Here is a 9,658-nt window from a genome sequence, read left to right as displayed (position 1 = left end):
GGCGATTCATGCCTGTAAACTTGGCTATTTAGGAGGCAGAGATTGGGAGGATCATGGTTCCATCTGGCCATTGGGCAGGAAGCCAGGACTTCTGGTGTCTCCCAGTGGTCATTCTGCCATACACTAGCTCCCCAGGTAAGTCACACTGGTAGGAGCAGAGTCAGCAGGAGGTGTCTCCTTATCCAAAATTCCAGCCAGCAGGCAACAAGTGCTCTGATATCTGATACACACAGACCACTGCTAATTATCCACAGCCTGGCCCAATGAGAACCCTTGTGCTGAATGACTCATTAGCCAGTAGCCTGGGTACCTGGAGTGACAGGTGCTTAAGACTTCTTCATTTGGGGTCTGGTTGTCAGGCATTGTCATGAATAAGAACATTGCTAATCTTGACTATTCAAATACAAAATTCCTCTAAAAACAGTTAAAAAATAAACCATAAGGGTTGGGGATTTAGCTCCGTGGAAGAGCAATTGCCTGGCAAGTGCAAGGCCCTGAGTTTGGTTCTCAGCTCTGGAAAAAATATAAACCATAGACAAAGGGAATATAATAACTTCATATTGAACTCATGACAATAAGAATTCTTATACATCAATAAGAAGATTAGTAACCTAATAGAAAATAAAGGCAAAGTGCAAAGCATATGAACAGGCAACTCACAAAAACACTATTTTTCTTCTGCTGGTCCTGGGTCTTGAACTCAGGGCCTAAGCATTATCCTTGCGTTTTTTGTGCTTAAGGCTAGTACTCTACCACTTGAGCCACAGCTCTCCTTTTGGATTTTTGATGGTTAATTGGAGATAAGAGTCTCATGAACTTTTCTGCCTGAGCAGGCTTCAAACCACAAACTGTGATCTCCAGCTCTCAGCCTCCTGAGTAGCTAAGATTACAGGCCCGAGCAACTAATGCCCGATGTGAGACTGGTATCTCCAATTAACTAGCAATTTAACCAATTAAAAAGTGGAATTAGAGAAGCTGATCAAAAAAACTAGGGGACAGTGTTCTGGCTCTGAGTTCAAGTTTCTCTCTCTCTCTCTCTCTCTCTCTCTCTCTCTCTCACACACACACACACACACACACACGATTGGCAATATAGCAACAGAAATCGATTCCAAGCATAGATGTATAGAGAGGAAAGTTTGAATGGGTCAAAGAAAGCTCTACAGGAGATGGACTGAACGCGATCTTGAACGATGAACAGTGATGTGTCAAGCTAAGGAAAATAAAGGGCATGACAGAGAAGCAGCGTAACTCTTCAGTCATTGATCTGACAGATACTGAGCCTTACTCTGTGCCCAGTATTGTGGTAGGAACTGAGCATCGCATGCACACAGGGCAACAGCCTCCCCCGGAGAGGGCTTCCTTCTAGATTGATCCAAGCCCCTTGCTGCCTCTACAGCTCTTCTGAGAACGTGAGTATTGATGGCACGGGACGTCCGGAGAGGGTGGCTGCAAGCCTCTACTCAATCCAGGGGCGCTTTCTGTTTTTGTGCTCAGGACGGCGTGTGTCTCAGTGTTTTGATCAAAGGAACACAGCTGTTACAGGAGAATACTTTGGAAATGAAATCCAACGGCCCCCGGCACAAAGCCTGTGCCCGACCATCTATCAGAGGCCACAATTTGAATGAGTACTGTCTGAACTCCTCTTGTATGGGTCACATATGTACACTGGTATCTGCCAAGGGAAATAACAAGGAAAGCAATAATAAAAATGGAATGAAAGCTAGAGGGAAGTCTTATAAATCAACACACACCAATACTGAGTGCTTTTATGGAGAAGATCAGTAGGAAGAAAGGCAGGGTTACATGAAGGTGAAGGATAAATCAATAAAAGGATCCTTTTAGGACAAAAATAGAATTTCTACCTGCAGCAAAATTTTTGACTGATTCACAGGGGATGCTAGAAAGGAAACGGCTTCTCCCGCTCCCCCTGCTTTGGTACCAGTCCTGGGGCTTAAACTCAGGGCCTGTGTGCGATCCATGAGATTATTTATTTATTTATTTAGTTAGTTAGTTCATGGCTAGCACTCTTAACTGCTTGAACCACAGCTCCACATCTGCCTTTTTGGTGATTAATTGGAGATAAGATTCTCAAGGACTTTTTTTGCTCCAGCTGCCTTTAAACTGTGATCCTCAGATCTCTGCCTCCTGAGTAACTAGGATTACGGACATGAGCCACCAGTGCATGGATTAGAAGGAAGAAAGGAAGAAGGAAGGAAAGAGAGTGAGTTGAGAGGAAAGTAACAAGGTAGAAAGAATTTTCATAGTTGTTGGGACTTAAAAAATTCATTATATTGGGCTGGGAAGGTGGCTCAGTGGTAGAGTGCTTGCCTTGCATGCCTGAGGCCCTGGGTCCGATTCCTCAGCACCACATAAGCAAAAAGAAAAAAGCCGGAAGTGGCGCTGTGGCTCAAGTGGTAGAGCACTGGCCTTGAGCTGAAGAGCTGAGGGACAGCGCCCAGGCCCAGAGTTCAGGCCTCATGACCGGACAAAAAAAAAAAAAAATATATATATATATATATATATATATGATTTTTTTTTTTTTTTTTTTTTTGCTGGTCATGGGGCCTGAACTCTGGTCTGGGCGCTGTCCTTCAGCTCTTCAGCTCAAGGCTAGCACTCTACCACTTGAGCCACAGCGCCACTTCCGGCTTTTTTCTTTTTGCTTATGTGGTGCTGAGGAATCGGACCCAGGGCCTCATGCTTGCAAGGCAAGTGCTCTACCACTGAGCCACCTTCCCAGCCCTATTTCTTATATTTTTATGTTTAAAAATATCTATTGATAGCTAGGCACTGGTGGTTAATACCTATAATCCTAGTTACTCAGGAGGCTGAGACCTTAGGGGCACAGTTCAAAGCCAGCCTGCACAGGAAAGTCCGTGAGACTCTTATCTCCAATTAACCACTAGAAAACCGGAAGTGGCACTGTGGCTCAAGCGATAGAGTGCTTGCCTCGAGCTGAAGAGTTCTGGGGCAGCACCCAGGCTCAGAGTTCAAGCCCCATTACAGGAAGGAAGGAAGGAAGAAAGAAAGAAAGAAAGAAAGAGAGAGAGAGAGAGAGAGAGAGAAAGTGATATTAGATTATAACATTTCCTAAAGATTAGATACATCATTTTATGGCTTTAAAATAAGTCTGCAAAGCCAGAGGACAGTGGCTCATGCCTGTAATCCTAGTTAGTCAAGGGTTTGAGATCTGAGGATCATGGTTCAAAACCAGCACCACAGGAACATTCCTGAGATTCTTATCTCCAATTAATCACAGAAAAATCCGGAATAGCTCTGTGGCCTTGAGCAAAAGGGATCCAGGGACAGTGCTCTCAGGCTCAGTGTTCAAGTCCCAGGACTGGCAAAAATATAAAATAAAATAAGAATTAGTGCCTGGGAATGTGGCTTAGTGGTAAATTGCTTGCCTAGCATGCATGAAGCCCTGGGTTCAATTTCTCAGTGCCACATGCACAGAAAAAGTTATAAGTGGTGTTGTGACTCAAGTGGTAGAGTGCTACCCTTAAGCAAAAGAAGCTCAGAGACAGTGGCCAGGCCCTGAGTTCTAGCCCAGGGCTGGAAAAAAATCTGCAGAATTAACTCAACAATTTTACTATTAAGTAAAATTTACAACTATGGGAAAAATCATGAAGCACGTAAGTAAAACTTTCTTCTAGGTGAGCGCTTGTGGCTCACGCCTGTAATCCTAGCTATTCAGGAGGTTGAGATCTGAGGATCAAGGTTCAAAGCTAGCCCAGCCAGGAAAGCCCATGAGACTCTTATCTCCAATTAACCACCAGAAAACCAGAGGTGGCACAGTGGCTCAAGTGGTAGAGTGCTTGCCTTCAGCTGAGTTGCTCAGGGACAGTGCCCAGGCCCAGGGTTCAAGCTCCATGACTGACACAAAACAAAATAAAACCCCAGAAACAAACAAAAAAAAAACCAAACAAAAAGAGTTGTGGTTTGAAGCCAGCCAAGGCAGAAAAGTCCCTCTTTTTTTTTTTTTTTAGTCCCTGACTTTTATCTCCAATTAATCACTCAAAAACTGGATATGGAGCTGTGGCTCAACGTGGGAGACTGCTAGCCTGAAGTTAGGGACAGGGTCCAGGCCCTAAGTTTAAGCCCCACAACTGACAAAACAAAACAAAACAAAACCCCCCAAAACAAACAAACAAAAAGACATGAGCAATTTGGCAAAACATTAAGAATTGTGAATTTTGTGTGACAAAGCATTGCAATTTTTTTAAACTTTTCTAACTTTTCTTCATTTTTCTCTGCTAACTCTTCTTCATTTTTCCAAAGAATCCACAACAAATTAGATTATTTGCTATTCAACTTCAGCAGCAGTACCATCCTTTGGTATGTAGCATGTATCAACCTACCCAACAGCTGTCAGGCAGGCTCAGTGGTAGGAAGCCTGGAATATACTATTCTTAGATCAAGAAATCCTGAGTGGTTCAAATTACCCTGGGCTCTTGTAAACATCACTGTATTTGCTGAACTTAAAGCGATGAGATATTAGAATATCATATTTATTTTTTCATTTTTTATTTTGCCAGCCTTGAGGCTTGAACTCAGGGCCTGGCACTGAGCTTCTTTTTCTTCTTCTTTTTTGGTTATGGGGCTTGATCTCTAGGCCTGGGCGCTGTCCCTTGGCTCTTCAGCTCAAGGCTAGCATTCTACCACCTGAGCCACAGTGCAACTTCCAGTTTTCTAGTGGTTAATTGGAGATAACAGTCTCACGGATGTTCCTACCCAGGCTGGCTTTGAACTGTGATCCTCAGATCTCAGCCTCCTGAGTAGCTAGGATTATAGGCATGAGCCACCAGCACCTAGCCCCTGATCTAGCACTCTACCACTTGAGCCACAGTGCCACTTCTAGCTTTTTCTGTGGAATCGAACCCAGGGCTTCATGCCTGCTAGGTGAGCACTCTACCACTAAGTCACATTCCCAGCCCTGGAATACCATATTTTAAAATCATTTCCCATGGCTCCCCAGAGTTGAACAGTTATTAGTGAATAAATCACTTTACATTCATGTGTATAGTTACACAACTAACTTTTACAGAGTGCTTACTACAGCCTATGTATTACATGACTGGATGGATATCTATGTGTAAGGAAGGAGATAGCAAGAAGGACCATGCTGACCACACAGTGAAACCAGTGAATAGTCTATGGAGAAGGGCTACACAGATCTAAGAGGTCTCTCAGCATCTTTGATTGACCAGGTGCTGGTGGCTCATCTCTGTAATCCTAGCTACTCAGGAGGCTGAGATCTGAGAATCACGGTTCAAAGCTAGCCAGGGAAGGAAAGTCAATGAGACTTATTTCCAACTAACCACCAGAAAACTGGAAGTGGAGCTGTGCTAAAAAGCTCAGGGCCAGCGCCCAGGGCCTGAGTTCAAACCCTGAGACTGGCAGAAAGGAAGAAAAAAAAGGAAGGAAGGAAGAAGAAGGAAAGAAAGATAGAAAGAAAGAGAGAGAGAAAGGAAGGAAAGAAGGAAGAAAGAAAAGAAGGAAGGAAAGAAGGAAGGAAAGAAGGAAGAAAGAAGAAATAAAGAAGAAAGAAAGATCTCTTCTTTTCCCCTCTCTCACTTGTAGTTTGCTCCAGAAGTAAGAGTAACCTGGTGCTGAAAAGCCATGGTGACCCCCTGCAAATTGTGTCAGAGGAAGGCTCACCGTAGGCACGGACGATACCCAAGGCAAGCAGTGTGGTACTTGGCAGATGTGTCTGTGCTAGGAGATCTGGTGCAAGTATTGGTCTTCAGCATCCATGGAGTGCCAGGAAGTTGACGCTCCGTGTGTAGAAGCAGAGGCAGCCTCTAGCAAAGGAGGAGGAGAGGAAGATGCTAGTTAACTGGAATATATTTTCTAATGCAGCAGTTGCTTTCCTATGAAGGCACCTTTATAATTGGTGCTGTATTAGTTACTTTACTAGTTGCTAGGACAAAACACCCGGGAGAACACCCGGAAGGAGAAGAGATTGATTTGGGCACAGGGCTTCACTTCCATGGTTTGTTGTCCACATGTGTTTGAGTCCAACACCCTGGTGGTGTGTGGTGGAGTTGTTCTTAACTCCCTGGTGGACAGGAAAAAGAGAGGGAGCCGGGGACAGGATATGATGCAAGACCCCCAGTGACCCACTTCCTGCAACTAAGTCCCACCTCCCATAGTTCTAGAACTTGGCAAAAGAGTGCCACTATCAAGGTACCAAGTGTTCAACACTTGAACCTCAAAGTGGCCTCAGATGTGTGTGTGTGTGTGTGTGTGTGTGTGTGTGTGTGTGGTGTGTTTATTTAGCACCAACAAATGGCAAGAACTAGTAAAATTCAAGCTAGAGTAGTTCTGAACCCTATGTCTCTCCAACCACCCAGATTTTAAGTGTCCAGATTCCCAGAATACTCACCCCCAGCAACCCCTCATCACTCTTACTGTCAACGTATAAAGGTTAGGTTGCTCCCCCGCTCATGATGAAGTAAGTGCCCAGTTGCCTTCAGAGATGGCACATCTCTAGTCCAAAAGGAAACATGGCCTGTTGCTTGCACCTGCTTCTTTTTACCCACAGTGCTGCGACCAGGTGCTTGATTTCCTCATTACCTTTGCAGAGACAAGGGACAGATTTCCATGATTCCTCCTGACTGTTGTTCCTTCTGTTTTCATAGGCAAAGGCTAAGGTCAAATGGACGCTGTTCCCTGCGCACAGAAAGCAGTTTCATCGGGTCTGTTATTCTTGCTGACACAGCAGTTGCATTATTCTGACTGACAGATGCTCAGAGGAAATTCAGTGCAAATACAACTGATTGAATTCACGAAGGGACAGACTGTTTGCACCTGTGGGCGGGTCTGGCTTAGAAGCTCTCTGAGCAGTTCAGTAATAGCACACCAAAAGACTGCTGGAATCTTATTTCCCCTCAGGAAAATGCTAAGGACAATCTGAAGTCTGAGAGTGTGGCAGATGGCGTTTGCCTAGTAGTAAATGCATCGCTGGCTGTTTTTTTTTTTTTTTTTTTTTTTGTGTGTGTGTGTGTGTGTGTCTCCTCAGTAGCTGCATTTAATCTGCTGAGCAAAAGCTATTTGTTTTACATGATCTTATTATAGAGTTGAAATATACTGGTTCTGGAGAAACCAAATTGAATTGTTTTTAAGTCAAAATGATGTTAACAGATGTTACCTCAATAACCCAAGACTAGCAGGGTGCTGGTGGCTCAAGCCTGTAATCCTAGCTACTCAGGAGGCTGAGATCTGAGGATCATGGTTCAAAGCCAATCTAGGCAGGAAAGTCCATGAGATGCTTATCTCCAATAAACCACCTGAAAACCAGAAATGAAGTTGGGGCTTAAAGTGGTAGAATGCTATCCTTGAGCAAAAAGCTCAGGGACAGCATTCAGGCCCTGAGTTCAAATCCCATGACCAACAAAAACAAAATCATCCAGTACTTACAATGGGTTATTATAAATAAGACTTATGTTGTTACTTATTCTATAAGACTGTACACCTTACAATATTCCTTCTTATGATTTCTAGTTACTACAGGGTGGCTCCCATGTGTTCTTGAACAAGAACTGTCAGTTACTATGGAAAGCCGGCCATTTTGTTGCGTTTGCTTTGTTTTATTTTATTTTGGTGCTCCTACTAGGCCTTGCACATTTTCTTGCTACATTAGGCCTTGAACTCAGGGCCTGGGCACTATCCCTTAGTGTTTTTGCTCAATGCTGGTGTTCTACTACTTGATCTACAGCTCCACTTCTGACTTTTTGGTGGTTAATTGGAGGTAAGAGTCAGATAGACTTTCCTGCCTGGGCTAAGCTTTGAACCCTGATCCTCAGATCTCAGCCTCTAGGGTTGCTAGGCACTGTACCCAGCCATTTTGTTGCTCTTTACCTCTGGCTTTTCTCAGTCACTGTCTGTGGCGGAGCTTGTAGTGTTTGACATGAACCGCAGGTCAGCATTGGGAAAGCTGTTTCTACCTGCTTCTGGGGCATTTCAAATAAAGGGCATTATGACACTGCTGGCTGGTGACGTGTGCAAAATGACACATGCAGAGGGAATGTCTACCTCCAATTTAGTGATGCACACTGTTGAGGTTAATGGTTGACGAGTACAGAAGCTAGGAGTTTTTATTTTCCCCCCATGGTCCTCTCTCTCCCCAGGACCAAGCAGACAGGAAGTAGAAAGCACAGCACGGCAACATGGAGGTTCTAAGATCGCTGCTCTCAGATACGGCTGCACTGTGACGGGGGCAGGTCCAGCTGCATGGCTCTGAGATCATAACTATGTTTGCACAGGGGTCATGCTTCCGACGGGCTGTTCTCAGCTGATGAACCAGCACTGGAGGAATATGAAAGCTGACTCACCTCTGGGAGACATGACTTTGACCTGAGGTTTCTGTCAGCCGTGTCCAGCTTTCCTTAGAAGGGCAATGCCGCCCACATGCATCCAGCCAACCTTTCTGTCCTTGTGGGCCAAATCCTCTTTTTTTTTTTTTTTGGTCGGTCATGGGGTTTGAACTCTGGGCCTAGGTGCTATTCCTAAGCTCAAGTCGAATGCTCTACCACTTGAGCCACAGCACCATGTCTGGTTCTCAGTTGGAGCTAAGTTTCATGGACTTTCCTGCCCGGGCTGGCTTTGCATTGGGATCCTTAGATCTCAGCCTCCTAAGTAGCTAGGATGGCAGCTTGAGCCACCAGCGCCCGGCCCAAATCCTCATTTCTATTTGATGACTGTGTGCCTTCCTGCTGCCTGCTTACAACATATTCTGTTGTAAATTACTCATGCAGAGCAGTACTTTCAAGCTGTGCTTTGTCCTGTGAGACTCCAGTGTGTGTGTGTGTGTGTATGTGTGTGTTGGTCCTAGGACTTGAACTCAGGACTTGGGCATTATCCCCGAGCTTTTTTTTTTTTTTTTTAATTCAAGACTAGCACTGTATCACTTGAGCTGCAGTTATACTTCTGGCTTTTTGAGGGTGATTAATTGGAGATAGAAGTCTCATTGAACTCCCTGTTTGGGGTGGCTTTAAACCACGACCCTCAGATCTCAGCCTTTTGAGTAAGAAGGATTACAGATGTGAGCCACTGGCACCTGGCTCCTTGAGATTCCCCCCGCCCCCATTTAAAAATAAAATAAAATAACAGTTTGCTCCATTTTGAGTGCAAATGCTGAGGCAGAATGTCTCTACATCTTGTTTGTACAAATAAATAAGCGCCATCTGCCCAGCTCAAGCCAGGAGGCAGGCTGATAAATAATCAAGCAAATAAAAGATTGCCGCAGATGAGTTTATCAAATTAAGCCAATTTATTTTGCAAGGCTATAAGCTATATAGAAAAATCGGGAAAAAAGATAGTCTCTTAGTATGTAAAAAGAAACAACAACATTTTTAAATTTCTCTTTCCCTTTCCTCAAATTTAAGACTGTTTATTTTGGTAGACTGGAAAGTATACCCAATGAATTAGGATGGTAATACCTATCCATAGATATTAAAAGACACATTGGTGAAAAGTTTTGCACTGATGCTAGAGAAAGGAGCTCTTTCTCATTTGACAATTTTAATTATTATGGATGAAAAATCTCGGCATGGCTTAATTTAGAGGCCAGGCAAGCTCTGTGCTTGCTTAATGCACATTGGTATAGCAGCATATCTCAGCAGTGAAAGGGAGCAAGCGATTTTGCATACAT

The 9,658-nt window shown here is 44.1% G+C and overlaps 1 long non-coding RNA gene across 1 annotated transcript; it reads right to left on the bottom strand.

Annotated features, from left to right (window-relative positions):
• Positions 1-1,163: 1,163 nt before the first annotated feature.
• Positions 1,164-7,952, bottom strand: LOC138821319 (uncharacterized). The gene is made up of 4 exons (XR_011370130.1): positions 7,867-7,952; positions 6,583-6,678; positions 5,665-5,807; positions 1,164-1,675 (listed from the first exon to the last, which is right to left on the bottom strand). It is a non-coding gene; the product is annotated as an uncharacterized lncRNA (long non-coding RNA).
• Positions 7,953-9,658: the final 1,706 nt, after the last annotated feature.

This window comes from Dipodomys merriami, unplaced genomic scaffold, assembly GCF_024711535.1.
Source record: "Dipodomys merriami isolate MVZ:Mamm:240054 unplaced genomic scaffold, mDipMer1.0.p SCAF_91, whole genome shotgun sequence".
Taxonomy (NCBI): domain Eukaryota; kingdom Metazoa; phylum Chordata; class Mammalia; order Rodentia; family Heteromyidae; genus Dipodomys; species Dipodomys merriami.
Note: the sequence above shows the minus strand (reverse complement) of the source record. Positions and strands in the feature narration are given on the sequence as shown.